We start from the raw sequence: 14,291 nt of genomic DNA on the forward strand, positions 1-14,291 counted from the left end.
GGCGTAGCCTCACAGTTTGGTGCCAGCTAATCTCCCTTAGCTTTAGCTCTTCACTCCTAAGCTTCTCTTTGATGGTGTGTTGTCCCATAGCCTAACGATTACGATTTGCGCAAACATTTCTGCGATATAATATTGGAGCGATTTCGTACGGTAACACAATTTTTTTCGTTTTCATTTGCACGGAAGAATAAATGCCGTTATTGGTCACTTATGAGACATAACCCTCTATGGAAACATCAACAGCCACTTCACAGTCCCAAACTGATGGTTTGGTGTGCATTGTCAAGCAGTGGAATAATTGGGCTACACTATTTTGAAAATCGTCGAGGTCAAACAGCTTCTAAGCTCGTTGTCTCCTATTAGCGCATGAAAGATTATTTTTCGCCAATAATGAGAAAAAATCCTAAAAAATCAGTACACACACATGGCTTCACCCAGATGGCGCCACGCCGCTCACGGCCAGAGAGACTATGGGAACACTGCGTGATTACTTTCCTAACACACTCATGATATATCCTGGGCATCCAGGGCGGCCGAACTTTCCTCAAGGGACTTTTTTCTGTAGACGTACCTCAAAAGAAAAATCTGTGAAACAAAGCCAACGACCATCTCAGTACTAAAAGAAAATATCGTTCGCGAAGTTATGATCATAGCACCAGGCTAGATTTCAAGTGGGTATGCGAAGTAACGGTCAACATTTAGAGGAAATAAATAAAAAAAACTGAAATCTGCACTTGTCTTTTTTGAAATAATTGTTGAAATAAAACATTTATCATTGGTAATTCTTTCTTAATTTAGCTTTTGCGCCAGAACAGAGCCGACAGGCGCGTGCCAATGTTTGCCGGGGAAGGGATAAGAACTTCCTGCTATGTCAGAAGATGTTAAATGATATTATTTATCACATTCATATAATTAATTAAACTGTTTCACATACATTCATTTGTAGGAAAGCAAATCTATCTATATTAAATTGATATAAAAAAATAAAAATAAAGTACTGTAAATGGCAATTCGACGCAGATACTTTTCTAAAGTTGAAAAATAGGAGGCAACCCCTTATGAACTTATGTATTGAAAATCCAGGACTCTGTGACGTTTTTTGTATTAAAAATGACGAAAATTAGAACGAAAATTTGCCAAAAAACCAGTACTGGTTGTAACCGAAGTACACCCAAATACCTTTTCATACAGAGATCCATCAACTAAATGCAGTTTCTGTGTATTTCCAGTACGGTAAAAACCCATATATATACATACATAGGTACGAATGTCGCTGCAAATTAGTTGGAGAGATGCATCAGATGCCTGCAGTATTGAAATTCAGAAATGACATAAAAACAACTTGTTGAGCAAAGCACAGTTCAATGTCGAATTACTCGTACAGAAGACATTTTACCCTTGGCTATAAAATCTTCTCACGCAACATTGGCACGATAAATGTGGAAAGGTAGCGGAGGAAAGGAGAAAATATAATAATTTAAGCCAGTTAAACATTTATTGCGAACTAAGATTAATTTTCATACACTAAAAAGAAAATAAAAAAATGTATTGAGAGCGCAGCGGCAAGCGTGGGAGTGAAAAGCGTTGCGTATTGAAAACAGATGAGCTGTTTATTTTGCCGCAACGATGGTAGAAGCAGTGTGAAAAGCGACAAATGAGCGCATGAAAGTAGACTAGAGCAAGAGATAGGAGAGCAAGAAGAGAGAGAGAGCGATATGTATATAGAAAGTGCATAGAAAAAGCTTTGTGAAAATTCTGCGCGCATAACAAGCTTCAAAAAGTATTCGCATGAAAAAATGGCAATGTGCAGAAAAAACGAGAGTAAAAACATTTTCATACCAACTTGACCACTAGCGAGGCTTTTCGCCTTGTTTTGATTTGCCTTTTCGGCAGCAATAACAATTGCAATAAAAACAATAATAATAACAATTGTGGCGGCAGCGACTGTAAAGTGAATTTGCACAAATATACAAGGTCAATGCTTTTGTTGTTACTTTCTCATGGTGCGCGCAAAGGTACACCTACACAAATGTGCCTAACAAACGGTGCGATATGTGCAGGAAAGTACTCGCCAACCGACGCCGTACTCGCCGCCACGGTGCACAGTAGACGGCAGCCATTGACGCCTAACACATGCCAGGCTTTTATTATTGTTATTACCCATTTTATTGTTATTTCGGTTTTTGCCGCATTTTTTTCGTTGTTTTTCCAATTTTTTGTGCGATGTTTGCATTTTCTTTTGTTTTTTTTTGTTTTGTTTTGCTTTTTTCACCTATGCAAGTGCTGTTTATTTTCACTGCCGTTTTTTGTTTGTTGTTATCGTTTACAATAAATAGATTTACGTTTTGTGTGCGGCTTCCTTTTAGGTGAAAATGTTTGTGAAATTTTCTTTCTGTGCGCTAAATGGAAATTATGAACTGCAATTAAGCGAAAATTTATTACCTTTTGGGGCTTTGGCAAACGCTTTTTGTGTGGGCCATCACCTTTAGTGCTCTATAATGGGAATTTATTTCCTTGTTGTATTTATGTGTGAATTGTTGTGAATGGTGCATTAATTTTGCATTAATCGCATGAACGTGTGGCTCTATCCAGACGAACACCATCTTGTGATGTATGGATGAGAAAATGCATGCATTTGTAGAGCTTAAATTGCCAGTGGGTTGTTGAAAAGCGCTCTTTAATTATTTAGGTTAGGAAAAAATATTTGTGTCCACATAAGAAAGTAAATAAAGATATATGTGTAGGTTTGTTATAAATTTTTGACCTTGTAGAACAATTTTTACTACTAAGAATTTGTGGCACAAATGGTTATTGTGGCAAATTTCGAAATTAATTCATTTCATAAAGTTGCCATTAAAATAGATAATTTGTCGAGAAAATTTGTTCTTACTTTATTGCATTGCAGTATAAAATTAACTTGAAAAAGCTATGATAAACAGGAGATTCTAGAGGGTGATCAATTTAGAGGTATCGGATTTTAAATTAACATAAAACAACAAAAACTATAATTGACTGAGCAATCTTTATTATTTTTGTGTAGAACCTTTCATGACATTATTTTCTTAAATATATGCACTTTCAAATGTTGGCCGCAACTGCATCGTAATTGGCCGGTATCTCGTGAATAACTTGAATCACTTGTCCGAAAGGAGAGATAAATTGCTCACCGAAGCGATGACGCAGTAAATCCATTGTTTCATGGGCTGTATGACAAGCAGTGCCGTCTTGTTGGAACCAAATGTTGTAGAGATTACGAACTTGAATTTCCGGCATCAAAAAGCAGTTTATCATGGCGCGATTGGCCATTCACTGTTACAGTGGCGCCAGCCTCGTCCCTCTTGTTCTTGAATGGATTCAGGTTGCTCTTCAGCCTAAATGGGGCTATTTCGTTTATTGCCGTAGCCATTCGGTCTCATCACAGCACACCATTTTTCACAGTAAGCCTTTCACGTAAGTCTTTCCATGATAAAATGTTAATGAATACTGCAAAAATTATGTATTTAGTTTGACAGTAGTCACGCATGGCCTGTCGAGAACTCCTATTGGAAAAAGTACATCCAATCTGATCACCCTTTATATGCAAATCGATCACAACGTCGTGAAGTGCAATACGAAGGTTACCTTTTACCAAGCTCGCCTTTGCAACACTGCGTGTGATGAGTTGTAATTTGATATTTTCATCGAAAATTTTAATATTTTTAGACATAAACTTACACCTCAAGTTCTCACTTACGAGCCTTATTTGTTTTTGTTTAAATGAGTTGAAAAATTCTTTTCACCCAAAAAATGGAACTAACTCGTGAAAATATTCATGCGATGATTTATTACGACGTGGATTATGGAGGCAGGTATGCATTGATCAACTTACTTTGACTTTTGGCGTTGGAGCACCGCACTTAGCCGCTGTGAAACGTTGGTGCAACGAGTTCTAACGACAAATCGGTGATTTTTCAACAAATTTTTTTGTAGTTCTAATAAATGGTAATATATCGCGGCAAGTATGGAAATTGATCCCCTAAATGCCTAAAAATTTAAAATCTATTATTTTTTTCAGGAGAAACTTAGAGTATTCTCCGGAAAATTAAAAAAAATTTATATACAGAGCTGCAGAATTTTAAAGCTGTTGAATTCGATGTCTGGTTTGGCCTTGCGAGGACAGATTGAAGGTCAGTTCAAGGCCCAACATAGAATATTCATCGAAAATATTAAAAAAAAATTGATACATTGATTGTTTTGTTTTTAAAATTTTTCTGAATTTTTCATAAAAGTTCTCTTTTTCAAGGACGTTTTTTGATACAATTAAAAAAGAAAATTGAAATTCAGGCCAGGACAATCACTTCTAAAATCTTTTACGAGCAGTTAGCAAGAATTTGTCGAAAAATCCCCACAATGCATCATGAACATCGATCCCTACTGGGCAACGACAACCCCATTGAAAATGTGTGGGGAACTAAGAAAACGCATTTTGCGGAAAAGCCAGTCGATGATTTAAAGCAACTCGTGCGTCAAGTTCGCAAAACCTAGTCCTGTTTGTCGACGGGCTACGCAGAAAAGCTGGTTCAAAGCATGAAGAAGATGCCAGGCTATACTCGACAATGATGAAGACGACACGGCTTATTGAGTAATTGCGCCTCATAGTTTTGTACACACTTTCATGTAAAAAAATTTAAATATTTATCTTTTATACTGCATGAATAATCGCGGTTCCTTTTTTCTGATACATACTGTAATGTCGCAACTATACCACTAGAGAAGCTTACGAGTAAAGTAAATTTTCCGAAAATTAAGGAAAACCAAAACCAAAGACGAAGACAATGTGATAAAAGTATGTATGGAGAATGTTTATGCTACTACAACAACAAACAACAACAATGCGAGCTCTCACGCATCGGCTTACACAAACCTCAAAAGAGGTGGTAGATTTTAAAATAACTAGACCATTCAACTCTACTCCATTTTCTAAAGCTCTTTCTTAATTCGTAACTATTTACTTGAATGATTTCCATCATCATCATAATCGTTTCTTATCTCTAAATTTCCTTGGTAGAATAAAATTATGTGTAAGTGGAGTTTTCATTTTCGTGTCAAGTAGGTGGTAATTTTTTGTGGAGCCAAGTCTTTATACACCTCCCATTTTCACAGTCAGCACCAATAGTTACCGTATGGAATTAGTCCTGAGGACTCCACGCCATTCAATTTTCACACTCGTAGCTGTGTTTACCGGCCATTGGACATACTCGTGGAAGAGGTACTTTTACCATTTAACCCTCATTGCAGAACCTGTGGGGTACTTTTCGGAGAAGGAGACTGTTGAGCAACTTCTTTTTAAGTGTCCGAGTTTGGCAGCTAAATGATTAAGGGCACTGGGTACTCCTTTCTTCAACAGCCTGGAGTAATACAATACTTCAACGCAAATCCCATCAACCTTCTCCACTGCATCAACAGCTCTGGTAACTGCCCGTTGGTATCATAATGGTATCAAAACGGCGTTTTAGTGCTACTTGGAGAGTGCCACTTATTTTTTAATCGAAGGTTTTTTTTTTCTTTTTACGTGAACCACGCTATTTATTTTATTATTTCATTTGACTATCAAAACCGCTGCAATTCTCAACAGGCTTACGAAATAATTTATAGGCACATCGTTTCCTTCAAAACAATTAAGGGGATACTTTGAAGACCAATAAGGTGGCTCACAGAGCCAGAAACGAGCTAGCCTCGAGCTCGGACTAAAGTCTCATACACCTCAGTTGCAACACCTTATATATATATATGTAATTGGCACGTACACCCTTTTTGGGTGTTTGGCCGAGCTCCTCCTCCTATTTGTGGTGTGCGTCTTGATGTTGTTCCACAAATGGAGGGACCTACAGTTTTTTAAGCCCACTCCGAACGGCAGATATTTTTATAAGGAGGTTTGTCATTGCCTGCCGAGTGGCGACCGCTATTAGAAAAATGTTTTTCTTAATTTTGTTGTTTCACCGAGATTCGAACCGACGTTCTCTCTGTCAATTGCGAATGGCAGTCACGCACCAACCCATTCGGCTACGGCGGCCGCAGACTGAACAACACCTTGCAGGCTGAAAAAAAACTACTGAAATCACTGGAATATAAGTAATCACCTCAAATAAATATTAGTTTGAGGAAATAGATATGCATTATTTTTTTGGTAGGTGGCTGTAGCGATCGATGCCTCGTAAAGTATCGATCAAAGAATTTAAAGTTTACGAGTATGCTCGTTGTCAAGGTGACATTTCACATCTATGTATGTAGGTAGTGAACCGTAATATTGGAAAAAAAGAAATATCATTACTCCATTGTCACACTTCTTCCTGGCAAAATAACCAAATCCTATTTGCTATAATTTTATACTAAATATATTGGGGATAAAAAAAATCGCTCGATAGCCATCTGAGTGAATGAGGAGCCGCTATATTTTTTATTTATACGGAAGTATATCGTGTGGGTTGAATGAGATACTGCGATGAGTAGAAGGCACAAAAGATCTTCAGGTCGAAGAGCGAACCTCCCATCTAATATATTTCCATTTATTTATATATAAATTAGGAGTGAGCTAAATATTTTCGCCTAAGTGCAGTGGGCTTGCATAAACTACAAAATAATGAAATTCACAGCGTAAATTAAAATTTCAAAAATAGGAAAAAAAAACGATTGCAACATTAACACACATAAAGGTGATTAAAAGCAGCACATGAACATAAAAATGCAACAACATTTTGACAAGCAACAACTGCATACGTAAGCAATGGAGACAAGACAAATACCAGTTATGTAAAGTTGAGATGGAAGAAGTAGAAGATCCAAACTGCTGCACACAATCGCCCATCAGCAAGGTCTTAGCCAGAAAGAAGAACAATTTTCGAAAGTAAATAAATGCCAGCGGCGAACAGCTACTTGCTCGGTCAACTGAATGGAAAAAACGTTGTACCAGAGCAAACTCGAAAAGTGAGAGAGAAAAAGTTAAAGGGTACGAGTAAAAAAGCTCCGTGGGAGGTTAGAGAAAAAAAATTAGGAGAGTAAAGCAACATATCGACACCCGCACAAAGCTTTTTTGCCACGTAAGCTCTTTGGAATTAACATGCGACACGACAAAAGCTCGAGCTCCGCAAAATGTTGCCACAATACTAAGAAAAATGTGTTGCTGCTGCTGCTGTTGCGTGCGCCTGTGGCGATTGTCGTCAAAGTGGCTGTCGCGTGCATGCAACACAACAACAACAGCAATTATTATAATTTGCCAAAAGCTCGGCAACACACCATTGTTGCTATTAAATAACGAACGCTTGTGGGAAGGCACAAAGCAAAGAGAGACCGAAGGACAGACGTTTGGGCAGAAGATACAAAAATTCACAGCGAGTTGGCAAAAAAATTTTCCCGCTGATTTCAGTTATCAACAAAGCGAGCAACAGTGAGGCAACAACGGGAAGCCAAATACAAAGCGCTAATATTTTTAATAAACTCGAGTACAGACGACGACGACGTTAAAAGTGAATGCGTCGAAGTTGCGTTGCCGTGTTGTCGTTTGTTTCAGGTGTAACGGGTTTTGATTTTGCGAAAAACAGTTGAATGAATTTTTTTATTTTTAATAAATATTCGAGTAATTAAGAGGTGAAAATAAAAGCGATGTGTGTTTTTGTTTTTAATACATTTTATACGTGGAGGGAAATGCCTTTCAGTGATCAAAAATGAAGAAGCTAATCTTGTTGCTTAAAATAATTAAACGAAACGAGTTTTTAAGCCATTCATGAAAAATTTCAAAATAAATGACTCTCAAAAATATTTATGCCATCAGTGTTAAAATAATACTTGATATAAATGAAAAAAAGTATCTGAATTAAATAAAAAAAAATTGAGTTAAATAGAAGAAATATCCGAATTAAATAAAAAAAAATCTGAGCTAAATAAAAAAACTGAAATAAATAAAAAAAGTATCCCAATTAAATAAAAGAAATATCCGAATTAAATAAAAAAAGTATCTGAATTAAATAATAAAAAAATTTGAATTAAATAGAAAAAGTATCCCAATTAAATAAAAGAAATATCCGAATTAAATAAAAAGTATCTGAATTAAATAAAAAAATCTGAATTAAACAATAAAAAAAACTGAATTAAATAAAAAAGTATGCCAACTAAATAAAAGAAATATCCGAATTAGATAAAAAAATATCTGAATTAAATAAAAAAAGTATCTGAATTAAATAAACAAAAATCTTAATTAAATAAAAAAAAAAATCAGAATTAAATAAAAAATAATAACAATAGAAAGAAAATATCTGAATTACAAAAAATCTATTATATATATCTGAACTAAATAAAAAATGCATGAAACGCCTTCGTCTTTTACAAAAATTCAACGTAGGTCAATCATATAATCAAATGTTTTTCAAAATAATATTTAAACACAAAAAATGTGAAAGCTCCGATATATGTAAATGCTTTTATAAAAATTCGAAATAATGGAATCAAATTTAATTTAAAATAATAACTAAATAAATGAAAGTTTGTGAAATCGATTTCCACTAAAATTCGGTTTCAATGATCAAATCAATTTATTCTTTCAATTGTGTTGAGCAAAATTAAAAAAAAAACATATCAATTAAAATTGTTCAATTAAAAAGGAGGAATTTCATTATCATAAATTATTAAAAAAAAATTTAATTAAAATTGTGCAATTAAAAAGAAGGAATTTTATTCAAGACTCGACTGGAAGTTCAGAATAAATATTAATAAAAATTTCGCATGAAAATAAAATTTACTGCCGCCAACCATTTAATTCCTATGTGTGTCGTACTCCTTAGCGTTGATTTTCAGTAAAATTATATACATACATACTCCTACACATAGTCGTTTGTGTGAGAGAGCCCGCAGTCCATTAAATTGCTTCGTCGCCCAACTGCCCCAACCATTCATGCCTTCGCCAAGCCATAAACAAAGAAATTAGCTCTTAGTAAAAAAATGGCTATTTTACATTTTCGCCTAAAAAAATAAAATATTTTGTGTTATATTCATTCGTAGTCTTATTTCCGATTTCTATTGATTTTTTTTCTCTGGCCGATTTCAGTTTTTCAGAATAATCTGCGGAAATTACTAATCATATTGCCCAAATGTTTTTAGCTTCTGGTTTTCTTACAGCTGAATGACCTAAAGTTGCGAATGTTGAGTCTAATCTGCTTTACATTTAGAGGCCGCTGAGCCAAAAAAGTGCATTCAGAGATGGATGTTAGATGAACGAAAAGCTTGCTGAAATATGTAGTCTTCTGCAAGCGACTCTCCACCATTAAATCCAAATATGGGCTTGCAGATTATTACAGTGTAGTTCAAGAGAAGTAGTCAATAGGGCACGCACTAGTTTTCCATGTACGCGTTAAGGAGGTCAATAATTCTTGCGATACTCCAATGATAATTAACGCTTTAAGCTTAATGAAGTGCGCTCGAAATTGATCACAAGATACCTAATTACCTTTCTGTAACATCTCAATATTGCATTACGGGGATTCACAACAAGAAACAACAAAACATCACACGAGAACAGTGGTAGTAAAGTGGCGCTAGTCGCTAATTAGGATTATTTCAATGGAAATACTCAATCACTTCAGCAACAACAACAATGTAATCACACCGATTTCGTTGATTTTTTACTAAAAACTACTAAGGGTTTTTAAGCAAGTTTCTTGATTTTATAGTAATATATTTCACGACAGGCGGCTTAGTAAGGAACAAATTATGGTGGTGACAGGCTTGATCATTTTTATGGTAGTGGTTATAACCTAATCAGCTAACTGATGCTACTAATTTTTTTAGCAATATTACAATATTTCTGTCACATTTTCCAGTGGCAGTGAAAAATGGGAATAGAGAAGCGCCAAAAATAGCAATACATTAGCTGTGGCGATAGGTAATTTACTAAACAATAAACAAAGCTGAAGAGCCTTAGCTAAAAAAAACACTACTGTTCACAGTAGCAAAATAGTCGAGGTCACAGTCAGTCAGATCACAGTGCCTACGAAGCACCTCTGACTGTTGAACCAGCTAGGCAGTGCATCCTTAAGGAGATTTCTCTAAGCGAGGAGAGTTTGAGGATTTCTTTGATCACCTGCATTCTGCTTTTCGGCTGGTGAGAGCATTTAATTAGCTCTGCACACGTTGGTCCAGCACCTTGCCATACAAAGGTTGCAAAATCCTTTTTCACACGCATAGATCTGAGGCTGCAAAGTGCGCGTTCTCAAGTTAGCCAACTCGCAATTTTCGATATTAACAGGGGTTTAACCCGACGGAGTATAATAACAATTCCTTCGGTGAGCTTCAAGATATTAGTTATCTGGAAAATTTTAGAACAAAGTAGTGAATTCAATTCATCAGTATGTTCATGGCCATACGGCGACATAGACATAGCGCAGCGAATAAAGATCCAGCGGATACGTTGACTGGATCATGCCTTCCGAACGGATACGAACCCGCTGGTGGTAGCAGAAGAAGGTCCCCTCCATTGCGTTGGAAAGATCAAGTGGAGAAGGACTTGGCTTCACTTAGTGTTTCCAACTGGCGCCGGTTAGCACGAGACAGGCACGACTGGCTCGCTTCGTTAAACTCGGCCAAAATCGCGTAGGCTGTTAATGCCAAATCGACGTTTTAGGTAATCGACGATTAGGGCCGCATCGTCTATGTTAGAATAATTTTTCTTTGACAGAATAATAATTTCTTGTATTAATACTAACTTCAACGACATGTCAACATGAGATCAGATGGCGTGTCACTCCTGGTTGCAGGCACTCTAAGGTTACCTTGCCCAATACAAGTATTGACAATAAGTATTCTGCACTTATATGTTCTCTTAACTAGTGAAATTTCTTTTTGCAACATTTTAATGAGTACAATTTTCTGTTTTCTCGCCTAAATCGCTTGTAGGCTACTTTTTGGTATATTGGCCATTTAATATTTGCTAAGGTAAAGCATCTGCGCTTCATGTCTGGAGGATGAATACTCTGGCTCACATTTCATCAGTTGTTGTACCGCGATCTCCAGGCTCAGGTTACTAATGTCACTTAAATTGAAATGTGAAATTGAATTGGTGAAATTTAGTGCTATTAGTTTCCCGCCACTTCTTCACTGTCACAAGTAGTGTGAGCGATTTCAAAAAATTCACACGAAGATCTAACACAGCGAGCTTGAGCTTTTAGACTCCTCAAACAAAAAAAATATAAAAAAACCAAAAATATATAAAATTAAAAAAATTATAAAAAAAAGAAAAAAAATAAAAAAAAAAATATTTACCTAGAAAACTTGCTCTGTTTTCAGCTAAGGCTGGACAAGTGCAAAGGAAGTGTGCAACTGTTTCATCCTCTTTCTCATCTCTAGAACTTCTGCAATACTTATGGGAGAAAACTCTTAGCCTCAAGGAATGCCTGCCAAATAGCCAATGACCGGTGACACAAGCCACGACCTTCGAGATATCATCTCTTGAAGGACTTAGCAGTTGCTTTGCATTTTTCTTATTTATTTGCGGCCATAGTAGCCTAGCTGTTACGCATGTGTCTTCATCTTTCCGTGCCCCATTGGCCTCTTGCATAATGTCATTCTTAATTATGAATTTGCTCCTGCATAGCTATCCCAATGATACGTTTGTCACTGAGCAGTTGAAGAGTAGTACCTTTCCTGACTAGCTCATCGGCTTTACCATTTCCCTCAATATTATATATTAAGACTGAAGTACATTTTTCAAATTTTGTTTAGAATTCTTTATTTTTTAACCATCAATAAAACGTAAAATTCTTTCATTTTACAAAGTTAAAATTTTAATTATTAAAAATCAAAACCGGCTTCAGAAAAAAAACTATACAAATAGCAAATTAAACAAAAAGGAATTTTTTTATTATCAAAATAAAATTATAGAGGTGATGTAACGGTTCAAAAGAAAGTTTCGCTGGTTCAAAACAAAAAAGAAAAAAAAAAACAAAAAAAAAAAACGAAGATAGTGCAACACAACTTGTGAAAAGAGCTACGTTTAGCAGATAACTGCTAACAGCAGGTAGTCAGGCATCAAGCGAAGAGAAAAGGTAGCACGTACGCCACCAAAACAACAACTTCACAACAATACAGCACCGCTCCGTTGTTATAATTTAACAAACTTCAGCAACCAAATTTCGTGAAAATTTCGGGTACGTTTCGTTTTTTTTCTCATAGTTACGTTTTGTATGTAATTTCGTTTCAGCAACTTCGCCAGAGAAAAACTTAATTTTCAGCCGAACATTTTGAATACTTCCGTTGCAGCAGCTGGCATCACTACGCTGCTTGAATGGTTATCCTTCAAGCTAAAAGCACTTGAATGTATTTGTATTTGTGTGTGTTTGTATGCATTTGCATACAGGTGGTTACAGAAACTCGTTTTGAAGGCGGGTTGATAGCAACTAGAATTTATGTTGACATTCACTAGATTCATTTGAATGAATATACACAATATTTTTCCAAACCTCAACGTGCTTATTTAATATTATCGCTCTAGACTTCCAAAAAAACAACAAGGCTTTGTAATTTCGATCGAGCCTGGAATAAGAGAAAACAAGGGTTAAGAATACATCAAATGGCAGCTGTATAAGGGGACACGACACCTTCTTTTATAGTAAGTCGCAAAAACACCCTGAACTTGAGAAAAAGATATCTCATATTCTACAAGGTGGTGCAAAACTACGGAAGATATATACTTTTTCCTAATAGTGCCGTATGTCTTGCCATCCACTTGTCAATCTTTGTTACCTCCTAGTCGCTAGTAGGTAGCTCAGAATTACCTAGTTTAATCGGATCGATGAGGAAGTCTGGTATCCAGGCACTGGACCTTGGCCGGTTGGGGATGTCTTCTCGGAGGATCACATCGAGGCGGGCCCCCGGTCAAGGGTGCCAGGGTGTATTGGTCCACCAATCGTTGATCAGTACATACCGCATCCGACCAACTGGGTGGAGGTCCTGAATTTTGTTTCAAGATCTCCAGTGCCAGACCGGCATTTCGACCATTTCACCTACCTATCCGTGTATACTTTCCAAAGACTTCTGTTTATCAGGCCAGAGCGTTGGGAGAAGTGTATCTTTTTCAAAGGGGACTATGTTGAAAAATAAAAACAAAAATTTTGGAAAAAATGGTGTCTTCATTTCTAACACGGGTACTTATAGAACCCCCCTCGTAGATTTTTTACTTTTCCAATAAGACAAATAAATAAGTATGACATTTGGCGTAGTCTAAATTAAAACGCTACGTAGTAGCGAATTATATTTTCTTCTCGCAAAAGTGCAACTCTCTCTACCCTCTGTAGAACGTGGCGGGGAGCGTTCTTCAGCTAATTTATCTGTGTACAAAAGTTCGGCAAAATAATTATGTGAAAATTTTAATTGTAAATTGGAAGTAAATCGTTCTACTTTATTATATTCATTTTATAGTTTATTGAATTTCTCTTGATATATTCTCATATGAAATATTCGAAATATTCGCAAGACGTATGACAATATTTTCGTAAAGCTGCCATATAATGCAGCGCTCCCCCTTTTTTTTTTGTTTTTTATTTTTATTTTTTTTGTTTTTTATTATTATTATTTTTTTGTTTTTTTTTTTGTTTTTTTTCAAGTAAAGAAAAGGCTATTAATGTTTGTAAATTGTTCACCACTGCGGATGAGTGATGTGCGTCTGTTTGTTGCTGTTTTTGTGTTTACGAACCTTATTATTATACGTGCCGTGCATATGCCAAGTAATAAGAAACAAACTAGCTACAACAACATTGCAGCTTACTGCTAGAAGAAAAAATGCTCAACCTTCATTGGCACCATCTGTGGTCTGTTCAGTAGTTTACGTGGCCAGTTTAGTTGGTCAACCAGTCGTTTCTTGGGTTATTTGGGCTACTTGTTATTACTACCTCCTCTTTGTTTCAGTTTTTTTTTGTTATACTGCAGTGGTTTGCTCTGCACACATACATGCATACCTAAGCACATTCATGGATATGTTTTAACTACCATGTTTTTATATGTGTGTTGTTGCAAAGCAATAACAACACTAATTGCCTACAACAACATCATTAGCACGTATAAACAGAAAGCAGCAACGTTGACCACTTCTACAAAAAAACAACAACAAAAAAATCGCTGCTGCAATATCACAAGCACTCTCTGTTGGCTAATAAAATTGTTGTGGTTTTACTGTTTATTAAGTGCTGCCATAATATCTTTGTTTTTTTTTTGTTTTTGAAATTTAATTTTTGTTTTTAGTTTAAACTGTTTGTAAATTACTGCAGTTTCTT

The 14,291-nt window shown here is 35.9% G+C and overlaps 2 protein-coding genes across 6 annotated transcripts in view; one reads left to right on the plus strand and one right to left on the minus strand.

Annotated features, from left to right (window-relative positions):
- LOC129237975 (glutamine-dependent NAD(+) synthetase) overlaps positions 1-14,291 on the minus strand; it is a 241,915-nt gene that overhangs the window by 75,973 nt on the left and 151,651 nt on the right. Inside the window, exon 1 of one of the 2 annotated variants that reach the window (XM_054872986.1) lies at positions 6,783-6,896. The exons of the other annotated variant lie outside the window; for it this stretch is intronic. The gene's annotated coding sequence lies outside the window, so the exon portion shown is untranslated. Of the gene's footprint in view, positions 1-6,782; positions 6,897-14,291 lie in introns of those variants that run through there. 2 annotated transcript variants of the gene reach the window in all.
- The window catches only part of LOC129237974 (cytosolic carboxypeptidase Nna1), a 208,961-nt gene that overhangs the window by 43,599 nt on the left and 151,071 nt on the right, over positions 1-14,291 (plus strand). The window lies entirely within an intron of this gene.

The sequence above is a fragment of the Anastrepha obliqua genome, chromosome 2, assembly GCF_027943255.1.
Source record: "Anastrepha obliqua isolate idAnaObli1 chromosome 2, idAnaObli1_1.0, whole genome shotgun sequence".
NCBI classification, from domain to species: domain Eukaryota; kingdom Metazoa; phylum Arthropoda; class Insecta; order Diptera; family Tephritidae; genus Anastrepha; species Anastrepha obliqua.